The sequence below is a fragment of the Anopheles coluzzii genome, chromosome 3 (assembly GCF_943734685.1).
Source record: "Anopheles coluzzii chromosome 3, AcolN3, whole genome shotgun sequence".
In the NCBI taxonomy this organism is placed as follows: Eukaryota; Metazoa; Arthropoda; class Insecta; order Diptera; family Culicidae; genus Anopheles; species Anopheles coluzzii.
In genome coordinates this window covers 34460470-34473083 of record NC_064671.1, presented here as the reverse complement: position 1 = coordinate 34473083, position 12614 = coordinate 34460470, and the positions used below count along the sequence as shown (strand labels likewise).

Here is a 12614-nt window from a genome sequence, read left to right as displayed (position 1 = left end):
CAGTTGGAGGCTGAAATCATGTAAACACTCCATACAAAACCACACATAAAACTAGCCTGCAATTTTCAGGCTTGATAATTCTAGCCTCAAAGCTAGAATTAGATTCGAGTACCTGCTTGAAAAATGGCAAAAACAACTCAGTCAGACAAATCGGACTTAATTTACTGCTATCGTACCGTTAAATTACCGGTAATTTAAGAGTAATTTAATGGTAAATTAGCAGTGTAATGTAATACATTTCATGTTATTTATTAACAATTTGGCCGAAAAAAATAAAGATAAAATAAAGGAGGAATAGGATCTGTCAAAACTGCTCGAATGGGTAAATTAACAGAAGGCTGTCTGACTGGGAAGGTGGTGTTTACATTCATCCCAAGATGCATTAAAGAGATCTGTTGATGGAATCCAGAATCAAAGTGTATGTAGTCCAGTTGGTTTCATAGCATGTTTTTTATAATCAAATTTGAAGATCACTTTTTGACTGAACGGGTGAAAACCTTTGTTCAAACAAGCTTTCTGGAGGCTTGACGAATACACAAAACACTATTAAAATCTTCATTCAGAAGCAGAAGCGATAAAAATCAGCCTTCTAAATTCATACACCATGGTATAAGCCCACCTGTATATTCTACCTACTTAGATAGCTGCTCGAAAATTGCTATATAATGCAAACAGCTGCAGGTCCCATTAATATCATTTTAAACGAATTCCCAAGCGATGACCAAAATTTCCTACTCCAAACGGCAAAGAGACACTCTACAGCCCCTCCATACCTTATTCCTTCAAGAACTGTTTAAAGATCTTCCAACAGCAACCGACCATAAAAAAAATGATAAAATTTTGCAACCAGCCTTTTACCCTGGACAAAAAAACGGCCAGTAATAGAAAACAAAATCGAAATCACGCTGCCGTCCTTTCATTCCTAAGCTCTCACGGCCGGATGTGTAGCAGCAGTCAATTTTCACTCCGTTGCCATGGTGGTGGCAGCTAGCATAGTAAAATATAAAACCAATGCATACTGTGTAGCTCCACGTTGGTGTGTGTGTGTGTGAGTGTTTTTTCTGCGCTTCCATCCTAACCGGAAATGAAGCGAAACGTCTTCGTGTCTATTGGAGAAAAACGGGGGGAGTGTATTAACGCTGTGTGCACCAATCTCGATCATCATTTGCAGCTTTGCAACCACCGAACCCTGGAACTGGAGACGGAAACAGGAAGTGCAATTTTTGCACCAACCGGCCAGTTTTCCTTATTGAAGTCGCAATGTGATTGGGGTTTGGAAAATGGTTCCTCTTTTTTTCGGGGGGGGGGGGGGATTTGAAGCGAGTGTTAAATGCAAAGAATGTGTTTGAACTGCTTCAATCAAGCGCCCCCATCTTTAATAAGACAGTAAAACGTTCGATCTGTGTGTAATCTTCCTTTTCGCTCCCCAAAATTCCTCCGTGAACCTCTCACGGGCCCGGAAAAGACACACAGACTCTGTTCACTATAATTAAACGTGTACGCCGACCAGCAACCAGTACGTGCGCTGGTGAATATTTAATTCCCTTCTTACCAGAAACAGAACATCCTGTGTGCCCGCGTTCTGGGACGGAACCGAGGGACTCGATTGGGCCACCATCTTACTACCTCGCGCGAGCGCGTCTGGAACTAATGGCAGTCCCTCGTTTTGGTGCCGCCCGGAATCCGCAACGTATTTTGTATGCCAAACCGTACCTAACCGTTCCGGTTCTTCTCTTTTTTTTTCTTTTGGTGGTTGGTCGGTCGGCATCGCTCATTAAATCATTTTAATGAACCATTCTATAAATCAGAAAGTTTGTCCAGTTTTGCACTCTCGGGACAGACACAAACATACACGGCCGCCTTTTTGCCGCGTACACCGGTGTCCGGTGTGTGTGTCTTTGGGCATCACATCCCGAAGAACCCGTCCAGCGAAGCGTGAAATTATCTGGCCACTGTTCTGACCAGCCTCTTCGCGGCGCGCGGAGGGTTTGGGGATGGACAAGGGGGGTGAAAATGAGCAACCAATGTCGTCCTCGATTGCTTTACGGTTCCGAAATTGGGGGTGTGCATGTGTGTCTGTGTATGGCCACAGCACAGACAGACGCAGACGGGGAAGCACATCGGTATCGGTACGGTAATTGAGACATCCATCGCATATATCATCCTGCTACGTACAGGAACAGAAACCCACCATATCCTTGCCCGACTGATGGCCCATTGATACCGTTTGCCGCCAAGTAGAAAGGTTGCTCAAAACTTTCGTCTTCATATCCAATGTTTAGTCGTTGGGCTGGGCTGGCTAGGAAGTTACGTACAGACAGAAAGTTTCATCCTGCCTGCACCGTTTCGGTGTCCCCGTCTGACTTTCTTTTCGGCTAATCAAGAAACTCGGTGCTGGGTGTTGCTATTAGCTTCCATCCTTGCCCGTGTGGGAGGGTGTAGTGCAGTGTAGTTAAGATGTTGGAAAATTATCTGTTTTGGATGATGAAGGGGGAATATTTTGGAGGGAGGTAATTCCGCGTCGGTGGGAGTGAGAACGTACAATGACAAATATGCATCTATTTTTTTGGGGCGATTTTGTTGGGGGTTGTTGTTTGAGACAGTGTAGACAGTGTGTTGTGTTTCAATTCCTTCCCGAGGGACCATTCACTGTAAATGTATTGGCGAGAGGGGGCTATTAAAGAGAAATACAATTTATCCTTTTATGATGTGATTATTTGCACAATTTCTTATTTTCATCTTACTGTTCAGTTATTTTAATTTCATTGAGGCTTATATCGCTTCTAACTGAAACATACTCCTGTGTGTTATGAGTATGATTATAATGATTATTATTTTTAATTTGTTTATTTATATTATTAGTATTTATTTTAATATTATTATTATTATTATTAGTATTATTATTAGTATTATTATTATTATTTTAATTTTTTTTATTTGCTTTATTAGTATTATTATTATTATCAGTATTACAATTATTATTATTATTATTGTTATTATTATTATCATTATTATTATTATTTTATTATTATTATTATTATTATTATTATTATTATTATTATTATTATTATTATTATTATTATTATTATTATTAGCATTAGAATTATTATTATTATTTTTACGTTTTTTATTTGTTTTATTAGTATTACTATTAGTATTTTTTTACGGCCGGTCTCGTAGCAAAGTCATCTACTCGTACGACTTAACAACATGCCCGTTATGGGTTCAAGCCTCGAATAGTGCCCCCATACGTAGGACTGACTATCCTGTTATGGGGGGATCAATAAGTCACTGAAAGCCAAGCTCACTTCACTAGTGAGTACAGGCAGGCCTTGACCGACAGCGGTTGTTGTGCCAAAGAAGAAGAAGATTAGTATTATTTTGTCTACACTCGTCCGCCGCGCTGGCTTAACCAGCTGCTTTAGTACAACTTATTACATATCTGATACAATAGTAACCTTTAGAATAGTGGAGGGAAACGAAGATTACAAAAATTAAACACAATAACCAAAATTATTTATTTTTTCCGCGATAAGCTAGACTCTCGGAAGACCGTTGTTGCATATAACCCTCATAGATTGATCTCCCAACAACAAAATTGTATCATCCAATCTATTTTAATTCATCCACTTGAATCTTTGCCAACTTCCACTCACAATCTTGTATCGTGTCTTTTGCAGCGATGATGATATTTTTGGCACACGATGGACATCCCATGGACCGATATGCCGATACAAGCACGAACGACTGTACTACGACAGATCCCTCAGGCCTACCGGGGGAGAGCATGTAAGTATCCGCTAGCCGTCTTATCGCTAATTGAAAACTCACGTTCTTACATATTGACATCCATTTTTAGATTTCGTCCCAAACAACTTCGGTTCGGAGGAAAAATCAACGAACATGCTGTACTGTCATCTTCATCGCTGCACAGCCCTCCCTGCCGGGATTGACGAAATGATACCACTTTCTAAAGTGGTTGAAAGAGGAAAATAAAACATGGTGAGCGTTACTGTTACACCACACCAGCTCCGTCATTAAACTGAAATGATAAAAAGCAACAAAGGCCGCATTATATGTGGTGCGGACGGGTTGAATGGTGGATCGAGCCATTACTCCGGACGGGCTCGGATGGATCTGATGAGATAGCTAAAGTGTACACGCCCTTCATCTACCTTTTTCCGGGTCCCCAAGCACACGCATATACGGAAGCGTTAAACATGCTGTTGTTTACTAATAATTTCGCTGTGATGTTTCATTATTCTGGCATGAATTTTCCAACACATTACGCCCACGCCCGGGGAAACCGCGGGCCTGCAATGTACTGCAAAAGGGCACTTTTGAAGGGTGAAGGTGTGAACGTTGTTAAGGTCTTTTGTGTGTGTGTGTGTGTGACGAGTGGTGTAGTTGTGCCGTGAATTTGAATAGCTTTTTCACGCGGGCATATGTATCGTCCTCTTAACACAACCGTTCCTCCCGCGAACAGGAAAGGAAAGCGTCTTGGGGCACTAATTAATTTCAACTGCAAACCCCCGAAAATAAAGCGTAAAACACGTCCATTGCACGCTTTTTAGTAAGCAAAAGCCTCGACAAAAAAACGGGATAATTTACAAACGTGCCAAGCTGTGTTAGTGTGTATTACCATTTTTCCAAATTAACACACGCACAGGCCCGTGATTGGACGCCACCGGTACATGAAATATGAAAAGCTGTTGTACCTGCCAAACTAGGGGGTGGGGTCGGGGGGGGGGGGGGGGGAGTGAAGATGGAGGAAGGCTAAGTTATGGAATGGGAAATCGTGCTGGTCTGCATTGGCTTCAATTTTCCCGAAAAAAGCCAAAACACAAAAAATTAATGTGCCTATCGTTAACATTCTTAGACAAAGTTTCCTTACCCCGTACCGCGGGTGTACCTCGGGAGTGGCCTATACAGCCAAGTGGGGATAAAAATTAACAAGTGGAACTTCCGAAAAAGAAACACCCAAACTCAAGCAAAAGGAATATGAGTGGGCAACGAGAAGGGCGGCAAAACGAAGCGAAAAGAAAGAGACAAAATAGTCACAAATTAATAACCCATAAAAATATAACAAGACGATAGTGAACTGGAATAAATAAATATTCGATATACGTACGGAAGGAACTGACAGCAACAGTTCGCAGGTGTGGGGGGATTTTTTAACATTGTTTTTTTTTCCTGTCCATTCCCCTTTGTCGAGGGCGTGAAGGAGTTTTTCCCCCGGCACGTGAAGAACTGGAAGAGAATCACTATTAGAGAAGATACACAGTCTTCCCATTTGATGAGAATAGACAACGGGCAACAGTAGTTGTAGGCTAGTAGTAGTAGCTGCCAGTAAGTGGTTGTTTCGAAGGCGATAATGGGACGGTTGTAATTAGATTAGATTTCCATCAGATAATTACACGGATCGGGAGGAGGGCAACCAAAACTAAAGAAAACAGGTAGAAAATATGGTGATGGACACTCTTTCCCACTTGCGCATCGCCTCCCCCCCCGCACTTGCGTATGCGTATAAGTGCGCCTTTGTGTGCGTCTCGTTTTTTTTTGACTTTTAATAATCTTTTAATTAGCGGTAATGAGTTCGAACCGCGGTTGAGGAGGCTTATTTGCTTCGGGTTTTTATTCGATTGGTTGCTTGGCGTGGCCTGTTTGACTGGGCCATATTTATAAGCTTTTACTTACGAACGATTTATTAAACCACTAAATCGAAAGAGAGAAAGAGACACACACACACAAATTTAATCAACCGGTGCGGTTGCTTCAATGGCGGCCGTTCTTTCCAGCCAAGCTAACCGGCCGCGCATAGCAACCGGTCTCATCGATGGGTTGGCTTGAGTTTTGGAGCAAGCAAAGAAATGCATGATTTGAATTTATGATTAGACGCCGCCTACTGTTGAATATGCAATCGTCTCGTTGAGCCAATTTCTTTCTAGCGCTTCCTAGACATGCTTTAAAAAATAAGGCCCAGCAGAGGTTCGTCTTCCGAGCGATTTTGAATCTCTCGATGTGCAACACACGGACGTTCGTTGTGTGGTGGTGGTTGGCATAAACGGGCGATAATTTCCTTCCACCGAGCTCCCGGGTTGGTTGTTTTCATAATGAATGTGTGTGTGTGTGCGTATCTGGCTCACATTCCATCGAGAGCTGGCTGATCGATGCGACGATAATAAACGCTTCCATTCGTTTCACCGCTTGGTGGAAAATGAATAGTAAAACAGTTTGCACTACTTATGCTCTGCCGTGTCTTCGGACGCCATTTTGAAATCAAAGCATCTGTGTTTCTCTTTCTCTTCCGGCACTTAGTAGCGCACGATGTTTATGCAATTCAAAAGAAATCCATTCGCCTACTTTGTTGATGCGCGTGGAATGCCAACAGGACTTTTTTGAATATGTTGCCGCGTTTTTCCAACCCCCCCCCCCCCCATTCCCCTGGCATGGCAAGGTGTGTCACCGTCCGTATCCGTGATTTCTTAAGCAATGGAAGCAGAGAGAGGGAGAGAGCGAGGAAGGAAAGACTTAATTAATTTATGTACCGTTAACACAGCCCTTGCGTTCCTTGTTTGCTTGCGCAGTGCGTTTAGCGCAAGCCGTTAGGCGGAGCTGGCGCAATGAAAACTGGTTCAAAATGTGACACACGCGCGCGCGCGCGCCTGGCGACTCGGTTGCCAAGCAAGTGATCATCATAATTACTAGCGTAATAATATAGATTTCACGTCATTTGCACGTCGTCGTCGTCGTCAGGCGGTTAGGGCGCTAAATAAATATTCATATCAACGCGCCCCATCGACACTCCACTACCTGATTAGCTCCACGGGCTGTCATAATACCGCTGGTTGGAAGGGGAAGGACAACATTAAATGCAACTCAATCTACCTGAAATGCAATGCAAACACAGGCCTGGCATACGACGCAACAGTACTATTTACGCAAGCGGCAGTGCGTTTGCACAAATGAGGATTTAATTTCATATTTTTTGCTATCGTGTACTATAAACCCCTTTCGCCGTCTTCCCATCCCACAGTACGCACCCTACGTGACCGTGATAGTTTGTTATCAGCCTTCGTAGATCGATTGTGTCCAATCATTGGACCATCGATTGTCAGTGATAATAAAACCGCCTGGTGTAAACAAAACATCCCCCAACCGTTGGTCGCTAATTATTTTATATGATTAGAATGGGGCTTTGTGCTTCGTTTACTTTGGTGTGGGGGAGGGGGGTTTGGAATGGAATGGGCATTTGGTGCTTGTAATGAGCAGTGAGCAGTAAAATGAATTATTCCGCTCAATAAACACGGAAACCTTGTGCGAGTTGCGCGCGCATTGATTGGCAAGCAATCGATAAGCAAAGTCCGTCGACAAACAAGCCGTGTGAAGTGATGGTGACGACGTTCGTCTACATTTGTCACAAGCGTCTGAGGCGACGTGCAACGGCCCAAAACACGACACGTTTGCTTCAACGTATGTTACACCAGATACATGGCATGATACATTCAACATAATTGGCATTTGCTTTCGTTCCTGTTTCGAAGGGCAAAAAGCACATTTTGGCACAAAGGTTTTACGGCCCGTTTTTAATAGTTTTCTCCGCTTAGAAATGGGAGGATGGAATAAATGTTTGGAAAAATTTATTTCCACCTCAACCCATGTCGCAGCCACCGAGTGTGGGGAAACATAAACGTTTTCATAGCCTCTTTCTCACCCAAAATTAAAAAAAGAAGCGGGCAGAGAGTTTGGGGAGGTAAAAAGAAATAAAAACGAAATCCATTGGCCAACACATCGCTACACAGCTTCTAATCCGTCATTATCCTTCCCGTAAACGAGTCCGCATGGCCGCTTATACCACAGCCACTCTGCAAACACTCCAACCACAATTAAAAGCCAACGTGGAGCGGTGAAAATGGCTCTGGTTGAATCATCGAAATAAAAACTTTATTGCATGCATACTTTAATACCGTGCGTGTTTTTAATCCCCTTGTTTTAATAGTCACAAAATTTTACTGTCCACACAGCAAGCACTCAACACACACACACAACCCTCATAATGATGATTATGATGATGATGATGGTCACGATCGCGCTGACGATCGCGCTTCAACCTGCCTGCACGCAATAAAGAAAAAGGATTGAAAAATCCATCGACAGCTCGGAAACACTTTGCACCGTGGAGAGGATCGTGCGCGAACCGTAAAGTTTTCCACTGCCAAAAAATAACTGGCCACCGGGGAAAATGCGCCAAAAAGATGATTTTGGAACCCCTGTCCCCCCGCTCGGGTACGAGGCGGTAAGGTAAGAGAGGTGAGAAAAGCATTTGTTTATGAGGTTTCATGCTAACATTAAAGGCTATTAAACTTATCTTGCTATTTACATTGAATTAATCAAACGATTTCACCCCTGTGCTGTTTGTTGCGTTTTGGCTACAGGAAAGGGTCAACCCGGGGACCCGGGTTTATCGTGTGGGGTTGAACCACCGGATCATCCATCGTTAGGGGTCATCGTCGTTGCGCTCGGCAAACACGGCCCCGGTGCATCATTATCAGCAGCAGCATGTCCGTTTCTTTCCACGATCATTCTTTCCTCCACCGCTTTTTATTATATTTGGGTAAATATTGCACTAATTTACTTTACATGTCATTACATATTTAATTGAAATTATGAAAATTCTCCAGCACAGGCAGAGTGCGTCGGGGAATAAAAGGAAAAGCCATCCACTGAAGAAGAGCCGATTTTTGGGCCGCTGAAGCTGAAGCTGAATCGAGCTGTACTTGATGGCACTGTACTAATGGAACCTGTGCAGGTCGTGAAACCCTAAGAGCAATCGGCCATTGAGAGAGCCTTCTCGTTGCTGCAGTTCACCCGTTGGTTGGATTGGAAGATTCAATTAGGCAGCTCCTCCTGCACGTAATGTAACGCGTTTAGGTAAATGAATATTCAGATCGGCCTTTATCGGGGGTGGAGGTTGAGTGCAAGCCGGGTTCATACTGTGTGCTACTTTTCATTTTTCAGGTCGACGCCACTGTCCTCGAAGAGCGGAGCGTGTCCCGTGGGAGCTGGCCTTTGAACACAGAAAACGTTTCCGAGGCGACGGCGGCGAGAGTCTGCTAATTGTTGGGGTTTGTTAAAAGCTTTTGAATTGTGAGTGAGTGAGAGAGTGAGTGGAAAATTTAAAACAATCACGTTTAAACAGTCGAGGCTGATGGAGGAAGGCAATACTAAAAAAAGACGCCCAGAACGCCAGGATAAATGCATGCATCAGATGGCCATGCCGTTTCCCGTGACGTTTATTTGTGTAGCTGAATTTAAAATTCAAATCGCAATGCATAAATTCAGGCGCACAAAAAAGCGGATCGATAAACTAAAAGGCAAGGGAAAATATCGATCGATCGATCGGTTTGCAGGCTGGTTTTTTTTCAATTCCAATTCGATTTCCATTGGTGCAAATGTGCAAACCCAAAATTCGAATGTTGAAACGATTTGTCGTCGTATCGGACATCGAGCTCACCTGATGCTAATGAGGCCACAGGCCGTACAAGCCTTACAAGCCTGTCCTAAGAGGGTTGAGACGCATCTAACCAGGGACATTAACTAAGGCGTAGGAAATGGAAATATTGGTCCAAAGCTTTGGAACATCAGACACACAAAAAAGCAAAACTAGGCAATCGTTTTGAGACACCAAACTGAATACGCTTATCATGTTTTAAAAACGAATGTTTGAGGCTGTTTTTTTGTCTCTCCATACAGCATACATACGCGGCGAATGATCTCATCTCATTGGTATGTAATTAAATTTTTGGGGCTCGAGCTCGACCATCGGCTTTAATTATACGGTGCACCGGTCGTGCAGGAAGCGTGATTTATTGCTGTCATCCACCGGCCACCGGTCAGTGGCCAATTTATGCTTGCGCAAAACTGAGGCCAACACGTAATCACGTCCGTTAGGGAATGAAAAATTAGAAAATCTGCCCAACCAAGAATTGACCGGCTTGGACTGGTGGACTGCTTGGTGGAGGATTCGTTGAACCTTTTTTTTTGTATTTAAAGCTGAGAGAAGAGGCCAGGGCGGTTTGGGTGGTAGGAAGCAGTTGTAATAAAATTATAATTCCTACCAAAACGCGAACGCATTTTTGGTGCGCTCGCGCGTACGATCGCGCGATCACTGTTCTGCGTGCAATGCGCGGCAGAGCAAAATGCGCGCAAAAAGAGGCGAAAAAGCAGTTGATGGGTAGGCGAAGCCAAGGGGAGTGGATGAGTAAGAAGGAAGGAGGAAGTATCATATTCACACGCACGCGGCGGCGAGAGAGGACCAGCAGGCCACGTGGGCTATGATGAAACATAAAAATTTCACCGGCCTTATTGTTATTGCTCATTAGGAATTAATTTATGTGTCGCTTCTGGATTTTTGGTCGATCGTGTGATCAACATGAACCGGAGAGAAGATAGCAAGAGAAGAAAGAGCGGAAAGGGGGAAAGGGAAGAGAAAATGAAGAGCAGTTCAAGATATTTGGCCACGGTAGAATGAGCTGCACTGTTTTTAGACGTTTCTAATCGTCTGATAATGTAAATAGGCGCCAAAGGTAAATGGTCGTGTTGATCGAATGTCCGCCTGATAGGTCTTTGCTGGATCGCTGAATACGATTGCAAGTAAGCGATCGCATCGAAACAGGCCTGACAGTAGGCGCCAAAGGGTGCTAATACACGCGTCACGTTTGGTTAACAAAACAGCACTTTGTAGTGGGATAACGGAAGCAGCCGTCGGAAGTAGAAAGGAAGAAACCATTTCCTCGCATACGCGTGTGATGTTTTCATTTTGCTCCTATTAATTATTTAATAAATCGTCAATTAAACCGCGAAACACTTTAAACCGGGCCTATAGGCTTCGTGAAACTTTACCGTCCCGTGGTGATCACTCTTTCACTCTCTCTCTCTGCCTGTCTCTTGCGTCCTCTTTGGTTGGATAAGGATGGTCTTAAAACGAAAACCATTAGTTTTATTGTCCCTTGTAGCTGCTTGGTTGTGTTTTTTTGGCAAACACACACACTGCTGCCGTTGTGATCTTTATTCAACAAGGGATCGCTCGCGAATTGAACTCGGTACGGTCCAGTGCGTCCAGTACCCCGGGGTCGTTGTTGCTGGTAGGTGCTGAACAATATCGGTACACCCTGCTCGAGAGGGTAATTATGATAGCTTTTTCTGGTGAATAATCACCACACTCGATGAATATGGTGTGCTGCTCCATGTACTGTTCCGTGCCCCGTGGAACTAATAATTCACCGTGATTTATGTGGAATCTTTCGGGCAGGGTTGGGTTGGGTTGTAAAACAAGTGCGCTGTGTTGCCTCCGAGTCCATCAAACCGGGACAGCCAGCCTTGCTTACGAAATGATCTTCCTCTCTATGGAAGGAAAGTTTCGTGAGTGAGGAATCCTTCCCAAAGTCTGCGGAAGGAGGACACACGCCGTTTCTCCCCTGTGCTGCACATTAACACCCCCTTTGCATTAAGCGCACCTTGTTTGAGAGCGATGTGCGGCTGTAGTTCGTGCGGTGCTTCGTGTTACCATAGAAACGCCACATCGAATGTGATCTTGCACTGTAACTTTTGGGGGGCACCACCACTGATCGTTAAGATAATTAATATTAATGCAGCAGCCCCCGAGGAGGAGGAGGAGGTACATTTCTTTTCTGAAATTTCTGTTGTTTTTTTGTGTATTAAAATTCGATCGAGGCTGCATAATAAAACAATAAAAACATATTTTTCTGCTCTCCCGTTGCTCACGATCGGTCCCCACAGTAGGCAAGCTTCGTCCAAATGCTTCCCAACAGCTTGTAGCAAAATTAGAAACGGTGCTCATGAGTCCGGTACTTATTCTAATGTGTTAGCTTGTTACATTTTAACGTAACCTCTTAGCTCGCCCCAGCTCGCCCGCCTAAGTGTTTGTGAACGGTTGCGTTAATTAATAGAAATAGACACGTACACACACACCGCATGGCAGAATCACTTGGGCTCTCGCCTGGTCGAGCTGGATATTCATAAATTCCAAAACTGATGATCGTAAAACTTATTACATCACTTTGCGCTGTCCGGGACCGGGGTTCGCTGCTCCCTTGTCCTGATCCATGACCCATTACTGTCTGAGTGTGTGAGAGAGAGAGCAAAAGGGAACAACGGTTGCCAGTGGCGCTCGTCCACTGACTGACAAGTGGTAATTCATTGCTCAACACCTCATCCCCATCGCGGGAAAAGCCATCACGAAATGGAAATCGGATGCAAGACAGCGGTGCGCTCTCTGCCTTTCGATGCTTATCGCTTTATGTGTTGACCATTTTGCCTACTTTTTTTTGTTGGTTTGAGTCTTCCGCTTGCTGGAAAGAAAAGTGTCACAGGGAACGAAGCAGAAGAGACCAAAAAACAGCCCATCGAAAGATGCTTATTCACGGAGGTTTGACTTATTACCTTCCCAGCTTTCCTGTTTGGTTAATTGCCGTTCGGATCTCTCCCTTTCTCTCTCGCTCTCTGCTCCGTTCCTCCTTCCACTGTCCAAAAGGGCTGCGTTATCATAAAAAAGACATAAAATTTGCTTTCAACAGGTGCATTAGTCATGGGTG

General features: G+C 44.0%; 1 long non-coding RNA gene across 2 annotated transcripts in view; it reads left to right on the top strand.

The window, feature by feature from the left end:
- LOC120958680 (uncharacterized) overlaps window positions 1-9220 on the top strand; it is a 36116-nt gene extending 26896 nt beyond the window's left edge. The window contains exons 2-7 of one of the 2 annotated variants that reach the window (XR_007452585.1): window positions 3681-3789; window positions 3860-4002; window positions 8025-8310; window positions 8436-8614; window positions 8687-8931; window positions 9019-9220. This is a non-coding gene — a long non-coding RNA (uncharacterized LOC120958680). Of the gene's footprint in view, window positions 1-3680; window positions 3790-3859; window positions 4003-8024; window positions 8311-8435; window positions 8615-8681; window positions 8932-9018 lie in introns of both variants that reach the window. The other variant, XR_005752066.2, reaches the window with a different exon arrangement.
- Window positions 9221-12614: the final 3394 nt, after the last annotated feature.